This window comes from Macaca thibetana, chromosome 4 (genome assembly GCF_024542745.1).
Source record: "Macaca thibetana thibetana isolate TM-01 chromosome 4, ASM2454274v1, whole genome shotgun sequence".
NCBI lineage: Eukaryota > Metazoa > Chordata > Mammalia > Primates > Cercopithecidae > Macaca > Macaca thibetana.
The window spans coordinates 31,072,603-31,085,069 of NC_065581.1; the positions used below are offsets into that span (position 1 = coordinate 31,072,603).

The 12,467-nt window shown below is 44.7% G+C and overlaps 1 long non-coding RNA gene across 1 annotated transcript; it reads right to left on the reverse strand.

Annotated features, from left to right (window-relative positions):
- Positions 1–2,308: 2,308 nt before the first annotated feature.
- Positions 2,309–12,101, reverse strand: LOC126953201 (uncharacterized). The gene is made up of 3 exons (XR_007725154.1): positions 12,037–12,101; positions 4,281–4,510; positions 2,309–2,367 (listed from the first exon to the last, which is right to left on the reverse strand). It is a non-coding gene; the product is annotated as an uncharacterized LOC126953201 (long non-coding RNA).
- Positions 12,102–12,467: the final 366 nt, after the last annotated feature.

Sequence of the window (12,467 nt, forward strand, 5' to 3'; positions counted from 1 at the left end):
ACAAGTCGCAGATATACAGAAAAAACATTCTTGTGTGTGCGATGGATGGTAGGGAACGTGTCATCAATTTTGACATTTATGGCATTTATTTGCCTTCACTAGTGAGTTCTGCTTTTTAAAATGTTTGCAACTTCTCAGGCCTCACCCTCGAAAGAATTTGAAAATTGAACACAAGCAGAGATGTTTTATTTTTAACCCAGGACCTCACCCAGAGTTTTTCAGGCAGCAGCCCTGAACCAAGCTGGCTTCGAGGTATTTGTGAGTTTCTATACCCAGAAGACTCTTTCAGCTTCTACCTTCTACCCATGAAAGGAGGTGGCATGGATGATTCCTTTGATCATCCATCACATCTTTGCCGAGGACATATAAGCCTGTGCATGGCTCTGAGGACACAGTGGTGAGCCATGTAAATAGCTTTTGCCTTCAAAGTGCCTGGCAGAAGCAAATGAATATTGCTGTCATGTACATGCAACCGTCGTGAAATGCTTCAATGTTCCACACCTTCTTTGGAGACCTTTAAGAAATTCATGGAGCTTTCAGCAGTGATATTTACCACCAACAATGTAATCCAATGGGGCAGCAAGCAAAATGAGCTACTATTAATGCACCATGGAGCAGAGGAATTTTCTCTTGCGCTGACACCACAACAGACCCATTCTTTCATTTGGATTAGTATTCACTCCTTGTGCTTAGTTGCTTGCAGTGGATATCCAATTTGTGAAGTGAGCTGAGGTATAATGCAGTATTGTATACTGGAACACAGGGACTGCAAATGTTTTTAAAAAGCAGAAGTCACTAATAAAGTCAAATGCCATGAATGTCACAATTGATGAAAACTGGCCATTAGAAAAATCTAGATATGATAAAATTGTTAAATTGATGAGTATGAAGATTGGATTATATTATATATTCAGCATGCAAAAACAGATAATGAGGGGAAATGCAGTGACAGTCAAAGCAACTATGGAAACAATATCCATGGCAACAAATGGCCCCAGGACTGCTGGTCGGGGAAGAGGAGAATGGTAAAACCCGGGAGGCCCAGTGAGCTGAGGACCCCAGCCTGGGCCAGAGCGAGTGTCTCCTGATGAAATGTCTGGTAAGCCCCCTAGTGGCAATGACTGGGTAGTGGCCCTCTGCGAGATGGGCGCCTCTCAGGAGATTGAGTGCCACTTCCGAGGGCCTGGAGAAGTTGACTTGTGTTGCATCCCATGGGGTCACCCCCTCCTCCCCTTTCCTTGCATTCACTGGCATGAGACACAACATATATCCACAAACAACTGCCGTTCCTCATTGCATCTAAGGCTCCGTTGCTGGAAAACATACCATTATTTCATGCCTCACTAAGAGAAAAACACAGCGAATTAAACTATGACATGCCATTGATTGTAAGATGCATCCCTGTTCGAGAGATGATAAATGTGAAAATAAATGTATGTCTTATAATCTATAAAATATAAATGACTTTCTACTGGGTGAGGTGGCTCACGCCTGTAATCCCAGCACTTTGGGAGGCCGAGGCAAGTGGACTGCTTGAGCTCAGGAGTTGGATACCAGCCTGGGTAACATAGCGAGACCCTGTCTGTATTTATACACACACACACACACACACACACACACACACACATATAAATGACTTTCAGTGATTCACTTAACATTTCCAGATGCTTGTTCCCTCACTTATAAACAACTATATCATTAATTAATTCACTCATTCTACTCACATTTATTAAGTGCAGATTATTGGACAAGCACACTGACGTCAACACTGAGGATACAGCAGGAGCTGGTGTCCTGCCTTTAGGGGGCTTTTGTTATGGTGACTTGGTTTCTGATTATCTTTGTCACACTGCATCCGTGAGTCAGTGATTCTGTGACCCTAAGTGAGTTTCAGAGTGAAAACAGACACCAGATAAGAAGCCAGAAAACCTGGGTTCTAGTCTTGTTCTTCCCCTTAATAGTTTATTTAATCTGTCTCAAGCTTATTTTATCTATTTATTGTCTATCATGGTTAAATTGAGAAATAGTTATATTTTTCTCATAGCAGAGTCCTTCAAACAATATGCAATGGCAATCAAAACAGCCAAGTAGCTGTGGAAACAGTGTCCATGGCAACCAGTGGTCCCATCTTTTCTTCTTTCTCTCTTTTTTCCTTTCTTTCTTTCTCTTTCTTTCTTTCTTTCTTTCTTTCTTTCTTTCTTTCTTTCTTTCTTTCTTTCTTTCTTTCTTTCTTTCTTTCTTTCCTTCTTTCCTTCCTTCCTTCCTTCCTTCCTTCCTTCCTTCCTTCCTTCCTTCCTTCCTTCTTCTTCTTTCTTTCTTTCCTTCTTTCTTTCTTTTTTCTCAAGGTCTCTGAGTTTCAAGTCAAGGCTAAAAAAATTTTTTTAAGCTGTTTTAATTTGCTGGAATGCAGTGACATGATCATGGCTCACGGAAGCCTCAATCTCCCTGGCTCAAGTAATCTTCCCACCTCAGCCTCCCGAATAGCTGGGATCACAGGCATGCACCACCATGCCCTGCTACGTCTTATTTTTATTTTTTCAATACAGATTAGGTCTTGCCATATTGCTCAGGCTAGCCTTGAACTCCTGGACTCAAGGTATCTTCCAGCCTCAGCCTCCCAAAGTGCTGGGATTACAGGCATGAGCCACAGCACATGGACCCCATCTTTCTTTCATGTCACTAGATCAAGAAAGCTCCAGAGTTTTTCTTGTTCCCTTCAGGTGTCAAGCAATATCATTTTATGTATATAAACATCTAATTCAGAATACTTTCAACTCTTTTTTCCTATTGTCCAGCATGAAGCTTCCCCCTCCCCAGTGGACAGATGGCAATGGGCTGGCATCTGACATTTGTCTGCAAACCTAATGGTAGGAGACAGGCTAGTTTTCTGCCCTGGGGGTGGGAGTGTAAGAAAGGAGGATGCACTGGAGACCTGGATCCCAGGTTTTCAGGGCAAGGCTGTGTAAGTGTTTCCAGCAGACTAGGTGTGAGGCAGGCTAGGAAGAGAGCTAATGTGGAGCGAGCCAATCCTGTCTGACGTGGCCACCTACAGGCATCAACAGGCCTCAGCAGAGAGAAGCTGAAGTGATTACTGCATTCCTAGGGGCTGTGGGAGGAATAAATCGTGGAAGGAAAGCCTCATTTGCAACTGCATGGCATTGGGGTGAGGAGTCTCTGAAGAAGCACCCAAGGAGGAGGAATCGCGTGTAAGCACCTGCCAGTCCCAGAGAATGCAAAGCCCTCTTGCAAACTGTGCCTGCTCCACACCCCAGACCACTCCTTCCCCAACCCTTCCCCACTCCACTCAACCTTGCAGAGTTAGAAACCATTACAAGACAGGAGAAGAGGGACAGATGCATAAGGTTGAGGACCTGTTTCCCCATTTCTCATCTTCCCATCCTTGCAAAGTCCTTGCTGGAGGAAAGGAGACTTACCTTTGGAACTAGACATTGAGTTTCTGAATTGACATTGTGTTTGGTAATATAAAATAACTATAGGACCTAAGAGAGATCGGAACAGTCTTAGTACTGTCCATGTTTTCATCTTGGAATGGGGAAAACTGGCCCCACTGAGCAAGTTAAGGACATCATAGACTGATCTGTAGATGTTCAGTGAAATCTGTAATTCAAGACTAAATAAGTTATTGGCCGGGTACGGTGACTCAAGCCTATAATCCCAGCACTTTGGGAGGCCAAGGCGGGCAGATCACCTGAGGGCAGGAGTTTGAGACCAGCCTGGCCAAAATGGTGAAACCCCATCTCTATTAAAAAAACAAAAATTAGCCAGGCGTGGTGGTGTGCACCTGTAATCTCAGCTACTTGGGGGGCTGAGGCAAGAGAATCACTTGAACCCAGGAGACAGAGGTTACAGTGAGCCAAGATTATGCTGCTGCACTCCAGCCTGGGCTATAAGAGCAAGACTCCATCTCAAGAAAAAAAAAAATAATAATAATAATAATAATAACTTATTCTTGAGACACATGTGATGCAAGATGAGTATTTGTTGCTAGGATCAGCTCAGTTAAACTGTGCAGTAAATCTATACTGTCCTATGTGGTAGCCATTAGCCACATGTAGCAACTGAGCACGTGAAATGTGGCTAGTCCAAATACAAATGTGCTCCTAAGTGCAAGACACACATGAGATTTCAAAGACTTAGTACAAAAACAGTAAAATGTCTCTCTAATAATTTTTATATTACTTGTCAAAATCATAATATTTTGGATATGCTGGGTTAAACAAAATTTACTATTAGAATTAATTTCACCTGTCGTTGTTTACCTTTTTGATGTGACTACTAGAACATTGTAAATTACACCGAGCTCGCTTTCTGTTTCTGCTGGACCTGTAGTCTCCCTCACAGGTCATAAGGCACTGAGGTCACAGGCCATAGGTTGGGACGTTTCTCCTTCAGAGAGTAGCTCATTCTCATTTTAAATCATCCTGAAGAAGACAGATCCTGGTAAGCAGGTGGGCCAAAAGCTGGATTGAGTGGGGAAACTTCTTCCTGTCTTTGAACCAGAACAAGGACAGAGTTGGGAGCTTGGATTTTGCATAGTGAAGGCACACTCAAGGGAGCCACCCATCTTGGGGAGTTATGCTGGCCCCCAAAACTCAGAGCACGCTAAAGGTGAGGCAGAGAGGCCTTCCATAGGAGGTGCATACGGGGAGGGGCGTGGGCCTCTGAAATCTGACAGCGTCATGTCTCATTTCCAGTTTTCAGTGTATCTGGACTTCTCTTCTGTTATCCCTAGGTCTTTAGTGGAGCCTGATTAAACATGAGGCTGAGGGCAGCTGCGGGGAGCTGAGGGCGGATTCTGTGTCCACTCTTGGCCGCCCCACTGGCCATGGCTTCCTCCCCAGCAGGCCTCGACAGCAGCCTCTGGAGTCTCTGGCCCAGCTTGCTGCAGGTCGCTGCTGTTCTCTTTGTGTCTCTTAAACTGTGACTTCGAAGCAGTCATCTCATTTCTGGGAATCTATCCAATTCTCAATTGTATAAAATGCTTTATAAACAAAAAAAGTCCATTACAATTTACTATCTTAACAAAATATTGGAAGCAGCAGAAACATTTAACAGGAAAAACTATAAATTATAGACTATGTACTTTGTGCATCATTGGGGAGCCACTTAAGTGACTTTTATTAAAACTTATATTAACAAAGAAGACAATAGTGTCATAATAATTTATTTAAAAAGAATTAAAGGCCAGGCACAGTGGCTCATGCTATAATCCCAGCACTTTGGGTGGCCGAGGCTGGCGGATCACTTGAGGTCATGGCAAAACTCTGTCTCTACTAAGAATACAAAAATTAGCCAGGTGTGGCGGGCGCCCGTAATTCCAGCTCCTTGGCAGGCTGGGGCAGGAGAATCTCTTGAACCTGGGAGGCAGAGGTTACAATGAACAGAGATCACGCCACTTTACTCCATCTTGGGTGACAGAACAAGAGTATCTCAAAAATAAATAAATAAATAAATAAATAAATAAATAAATAAATAAAAGACATTAAGGAACACATAATTATACATGCAATTGGTGACAATAAAATACAACTCCTCAAAAAAAAAAAAAAAAACCCTAAACAACAACCACCACCTAGATATAAAGAAAAGACTAGAAAAAAAAAGCGTTTTAAAATGAAACCATAACTGTATTAGGGTTCTCCAGAGAAACAGAACTAACATCTCTCTCTCTGTCTCTCTCTCACATAGATGAGAAGACACGCTCAAAGGAGCTCGTATAGGTGAGAGAGAGAGATTTAAAGGAATTGGCTCACACGATTGTGGAGATTGGCAAGTCCAAAATTTGCAGGGAAAACCGGCAGGTTTGGAGACGAGAATTAATGTCACAGTTCAGGCCTAAAGATAACGTGGAGGCAGAATTCCCTCTTCCTTGGAGGACGTCAGGCCCACTCACATATGGGAGGGTAATCTGCTTCATTCAAAGTCCATCCATTTAAATGTTGATCTCATCTACAAAATACCTTAGTAGAAATATCTAGAATAATGTTTGACCAAATATTCGGGTATCACAGCTTAACCATACTGACACATAAAATTAACCTTTGGCTGGGCACAGTAGCTCATCCCTGTAATCTCAGCACTTTGGGTGGTTTACATGGGTGGATTGCTTGAGCCCAGGAGTTCAAGACCAGCCTGGAGAACACAGTGAGACTCTGTCCCTACAAAAAACAACGAGAAAAAATTAGCCAGGCATGATGGCGAGTGCCTGTAGTCCCTGCTACTTGGGAGGCTGAGGTGGGAGGATCGCTTGAGCCTGAGAAGTTGAGGCTGCAGTGAGCCGTGATTGTGCCGCTGCACTCCAGCCCGAGTGACAGAGCAAGACCATGACTCAAAAAATTAATTAATTAAATTTAATAAATATTTTTAAAAATTAACTTTCACAATGATCTAAGGCTTACTACTTTAGGATTTGCTTTTGAAATACTTTCCTGTGTTTTCCAAAATACATATAATAATAAAGATGTACTTGTGATGGAAAAGGCCTGTGTAAACACATTTTAAAACACAGCCTCCTTGGGGTAGCCCCAGAGTCCCTATGGCTCCTTCAACATCTTTCATCGCTCTCCTCACCTCTGCCTTCTACCATTATCATGCATGTCTGAATGTGTCTTCCTCTGCTAAACATCAAACAGAGTTTTAGGACTGGGATTTTAGACAGTGAGAGAAGGAAGGCGCGGAGGCAGCGGGAGCCTGCCTGAGGGCATTAACGTCAGTTCTGGGCTATATGCTGGCTCCTCAGGACTGCCCTCCTAAGGGGCACAGACACTTGAGCAGAGGGAGCTCCTGTTCCAGTTTCTTTGCAAAAATCAACTTGATAAAGTTTTTCCTGTTTTGTTAAAATTGCCTAAAACTTTTTAGCAGTACTTCATTTGATTTTCTCTAATCGTTTTTGTCATTTCTTGGAGTTTTCATTTATTGCACATGCTTTAACATCCCAGTTTATGTCTTGCTTAATTTAATGTCCATGTGGTTGACCCTTGAACAACATGGATTTGCACTGCGTAGGTCCACTTACACATGGGTTATTTTCAATCAAATGCAGATCAAAAACACAGTAATGGTGACATGTGAAACCCATGCATACAAAGGCCCAATTTTACATGTATTTGGGATCCAAAGGGCTGACTGCTGGACTTGAATATGTGTGGGTTTTGGTATACACAGGAGTCTTGGAACCAATCCCCTTCGTATACCAAGGAACTACTATATATCTGCTTTATTTCTTTGTTCTTTTTTTTTTTTTTGAGACGGAGTCTCATTCCGTTGCCCAGTGCAGTGGCACAATCTTGGCTCACTGCAACCTCTGGCTCCCAGGTTCAAGTGATTCTCCTGCCTCAGATTCTGAAGTATCTGGGACTACAGGCACCCACCACGCCCAGCTAATTTTTTGTATTTTTAGTAGAGATGGGGTTTCACCATGTCAGCCAGGTTGATCTCGAACTCCTGACCTCAAGTGATCCGCCAGCCTCAGCCTCCCAAGGTGCTGGGATTACAGTTGTGAAGCACTGCGCCCAGTCTCATTACCATTTTTTAAGAACTCATTTGAGCGGGCAACAGGTATACATCGTCGCATGAAAACTGAGTCACTCAGCCTGTGCTCCCACCTGGACAGATCACCACACAGCCTCTGCTTAGAGATGCTCCACAGAAGCCAGCGTGAAAACACCAGAGCCAGGCATCCTTTAGAAAACCATTTTGGGATTGCTCCAGCTCATGAACCAGCAGTTAACTGAGTCACCAGCCATATCATAAAGCATGACTACAACTACGCAGGCCTGGTCCCTAAACTCATGTTACAGCAAAATATAACTCATTTTTATTTCAGGAAAAAAAAAAAAAGCTAGATGTGATGGCACATGCCTGTAGGCCCAGCTACTTGGGGGGCTGAGCCAGAGGGTCACTTGAGCCCAGGGGTTCAAGGTCACAGTCAGCTGATGGCACCACTGCACCCCAGCCTGGGCAACAGAGGGAGACCATCTCTAAATAAAATAAGACAAAAACAACAACAACAAAAAAGAAGAAAATATACCAAAATGTTAGCAATGTCTCCATCTTTATTTATTGGGGTTAGAAATTACTTTTGTTTTCTTATATTATGTATATTTTATTTCAGACCCAATAATTTTTTTTTTTCCCTTTTTGAGACAGGAGCTCGCCCTGTTGCCCAAGTGGTGCGATCTCGGCTCATTACAGCCTCAACTTCCCAGGCTCAAGCGATCCTCCCACCTCAGCTCCCTGAGTAGCTGGGGCTACAAGAACACACCACCGTGCCTGGCTAATTTTGTTCACTTTTTGTAGAGATGGGGGTCTCACTATGTTGTCCAGGCTGGTTGCAAACTCCTGGACCCAAGTCCTCCCACCTCAACCTCCCAAAATGCTGGGATTACAGGCTTGAGCCACCATGTCCAGCCAATGTTATTTATTTATTTATTTATTTATTTTTGAGACAGGGTCTCATTCTGTGCAGTCGTGCAATCATGGTTTACTGCAGCCCCAACTTCCCTGGGTTGAGGTAATCCTCCTACCTTAGCCTCCCAAGCAGCTGGGACTACAGGTGTGAGCCACCACACCTGGCTAATTTTTGTATTTTTTGTAGAGACGGGAGTCTTACTGTGTTGCTCAGGCTGGTCTTAAACTCCTGGACACAAGTTATCCTCCCACCTTGGCCTCCCAAAGTGCTGGTATTACAGATGTGAGCCACCATGTTCAGCCTTATTTTTAACAGAAGGAGAAAATTATTGAGCAAGAGAGTCTCTCTACAGTTCTTAAGATTGTTGTCAGAACCGCCTCAATACTCTTTCTGCAGTCTGTGCTTTGAGCAGCAATATAAAAATGCAGCATTTTATGAACATCAATAGCAGGGAATGTAAATTAGCCTATTTTTTTTGGCTCTGCTTTGCTTCTGATCATTAGAGGCCAGGAAAAATAGAATGAGAACTGCAAACTCCCTTTTGTTGTTCCCAGAAGATCTCTCCATAGCATAGCACATCAGTCAGATTTCTGGGCTGTCTCATCTACATCTCCATAAGAAAGGATCTTGTTGGAAATACATTGAGGCATACACTGAAGCAGAGGCCCCAGTGCCACCTGGGCAGAGGCAAGCCAGAGAAAACAGAGGGAAATGAAAAGAAAGACTTCCTGGTATTCGCTTCTACATACTGCCAGCTAAGCTGCGCTGCGTACCTAGAGCCCACCACATCTACACCACAAATTCAACTGGGCCTTCAGGCTTTTTTCTTTTTTTTTAATCCGAGTTTCCCTCTTGTTGCCCAGGCTGGAGTGCAGTGGCACAATCTTGGCTCACCACAACCTCCGCCTCCCAGGTTCAAGTGATTCTCCTGCCTCAACCTTCCTGAGTAGCTGGGATTACAGGCATGTACCACCACGCCTGGCTAACTTTTTGTTTTTGTTTTGTTTTGTTTTGTTTTAGTAGAGACAGGGTTTCTCCATGTTGGTCAAGCTGGTCTCAAACTCCCGACCTCAGGTGATCCGCCCACTTTGGCCTCCCAAAGTGCTGGGATTACAGGCGTGAGCCACCGCGCCTGGCCGGGCCTTCAGGCTTTATGTGGCTGATTGAACACAACCATCTCTGCTTCCAGCAGAAATCCCACCAAAATGTGATAAAGGGGTTTTAAAAGGCAAGAACTGACAAGAACAAAAGAGAGGGAGAGATAGGGAGAGAGAGGGACAGAGGGAGAGAGAGAGAGGGAGAGGGAGAAACTGACTACACAATCTAAATAAATAGAGAATAAATCAAGATATGGGTAACAAATAGACAAATGTCTTAGCAAATAAGAGAAATTTAAAGGTAAAATGTCTGTGGGAGAATCCCAGAAGCAGGCTGATTTCACATAGCAGAACCCCAGGAAAGAATGGAGAGACCAAGTATCCCAAAACTGAGTGTGCAAGAGGGCCTGGAATCAGAGGTTGATGGTCTGTGTAAGAAGCCATTAGAACCCTAGATCTCCTAATTCAACGCACATGGCAGAGTGACCCCCTGTATTCCACCCTAATGAATGGTTCGCTCACTGGAGGCGTTGAACCATGCCACATCCTGGGAACCACAATGAAAATCATTTAAGACTGTGCACGATAGCTCATGCTTATAATCCCAGCGCTTTGGGAGGCCAAGGCAGGAGGATCACTTGAGTCCAGGAATTCAAGACCAGCCTAGGCAACATAGCAAGATGCCAGCTCTACCAGAAAAAAATAAAATAAAATTACACACATATATATGGCCTATGGTCTTCTGGCTTTATGTGGCCAGAAGAAAACGAAACAAAATAATGAAGAAATAATAATAGAAAATAAGCAGTAATAAAAGAAATAACAAAATAAAAGAAGCAATAAAGGAAAGAAAAAGTCATTTAAGGTTATGTAAAAGCCTGCATATGGAACAGTAAGGCTTCCTGGTCCCCTCCACAAAGGTGGTTCTGAGAACTCCAGCAGCCAGACTTGCCCCAGGCCGACGAATAGAGTAACCTTCTTTGGAGAGACTGACCAGACACCTAGGACCACAGGGGTAAGGGTTTCTGACAGATACTAAGCTACTGTCACTTGACTTCAAAACCCTCTTCCACTCTCTCCTTTCCAGCTGGTTTCCTCTTAGGTGTAGAGGGAGGTTTCGGCACTGGAGGAAGAAGGGACCCCCTTCCCTTGTTGGCTTCCCAATCCTGCGGGCATCACCACAGCCAAGGATCTTCAGCCCTGCAGCAACAGCTGGTCCAGCAGCAGTAGCAGGTCCCAAACTGCGGTTCTTCCCTACTCCCAGCAAGGGCCTCTTCCCACAGCCTCAGTGATACCGGCTCACTGGCCAGGATCCTCCTTAGGGAACTGAGTTCTAACTCCGTGGGGCCATCCTCCCAGACTCTCCCATTGAATTAATCCTGACCTCTTCCCTCAGTTCCCCAAGCCTGAGGGAGAGGCAGTTGCCCCATTCCTGATTTCCACGCATTCTACCTCTGCAGTATCTCAGTGCTCTTTTTGTCTTTTTAGATCTCAATATGTGGTTAACAATCCTTTATACAAAATTACCTCTGTCTGGGCACGGAGGCTCACACCTGTAATCCCAGCACTTTGGAAGGCCAAGGCAAGTGGATCACCTGAGGTCAGGAGTTTCAGACCAGCCTGGCCAACATGGTGAAACCCTGACTCTACTAAAAATACAAAACTTAGCTGGGTGTGGTGGCAGGTGCCTGTAATCCCAGCTACTTGGGAGGCTGAGGCAGGAGAATCATTTGAACCTGGGAAACCGAGATTGCAGTGAGCCGAGATCGCCCCACTGCACTCCAGCCTGGGCAACAGAGTGAAACTCCTTTTCAAATAAAATAAAATAAAATAAAATAAAATAAAACAAAATAAAATTACCTCTGTTTAAATATTTGGATTTTTTTTATTTCACCTGACTGGACCCTAATTCAAGGGTCTTCCAGACAAACAGTTCAGCCCAGTTGCACTAGGGTGAAGCCCACTGAAACCTCCCCCTACGCCCACCACACACACCTGGAGTTTCCAAACAGCTTAAGATGTAAGTAAGCCAAGGATTACTGTATCATTCACAAAGCCCAAGCCCCAATCTGAGCAGAGAAAGTGTATTATTAGAAAGAATTATTGAATGTAACGGGGAGTAGCTAAAAAGACGTGCAGAGAACTCCAAAGAATGCTATAGGGCCGAGGGAGAGTACCCAAAGAAGGACACACGTGGAAGCATCCCCACCCCAAAGCTGGATTCAGAACTCGCGGCAGAAAGTGTGCATGTGCCCACCGGGTGCCAGATTATTTCCCTGGGATGCCCAGGCCAAAGCCTATGCACAGTCGTGAGCAAGCGGGAAACTGGAGGGTTGCCGCCCCGGGAGCCCACTCACTGCATGCAAGGTCTGGGGCAGGCAGCGTCCACGTCAGGGCGAGCTCGCCGGGGGAACGCATGCTGTCAGCACGCAGCTGGGACAGAGGCCACCGGATGTTGCCACCTGGCCATTGATGGGCCCTGCCGCAGGAGCAACAAGAATCACAAACCGTAGCTCCCGGAACCAGAGATAGAAGAAATGCTTTCCTCCGGCAGTGTCCCTCCGGCGCCCTCTACTGAGAAAGCTTGATATTGTGCTCGCTGCGAAGGAGAACCGCCTAATTCATTAATACGGAGCAGTTAAGAGAACGCGTTTACGGTTGAGAGGCAATACATTGATAAGAACCTAGTCATTATGGGATGAAAATCACTGACATGAAAGACATGTATTGAAAACACAAGAATTAATGAATATAAAGCCAGGTGCGGTGGCTCACGCCTGTAATCTCAATGCCTTCGGAAGCCAAGCTGGGCGGATCGCTGGAGTCCAAGAGTTCAAGAATAACCTGAGCAACATGGCGAGATTCTGTGTCTACAAACAAATAACAAAAATTAGCCGGGCACGGTGGCGTGCACCTGTAGTCTCCGCTGCTCAGGAGGC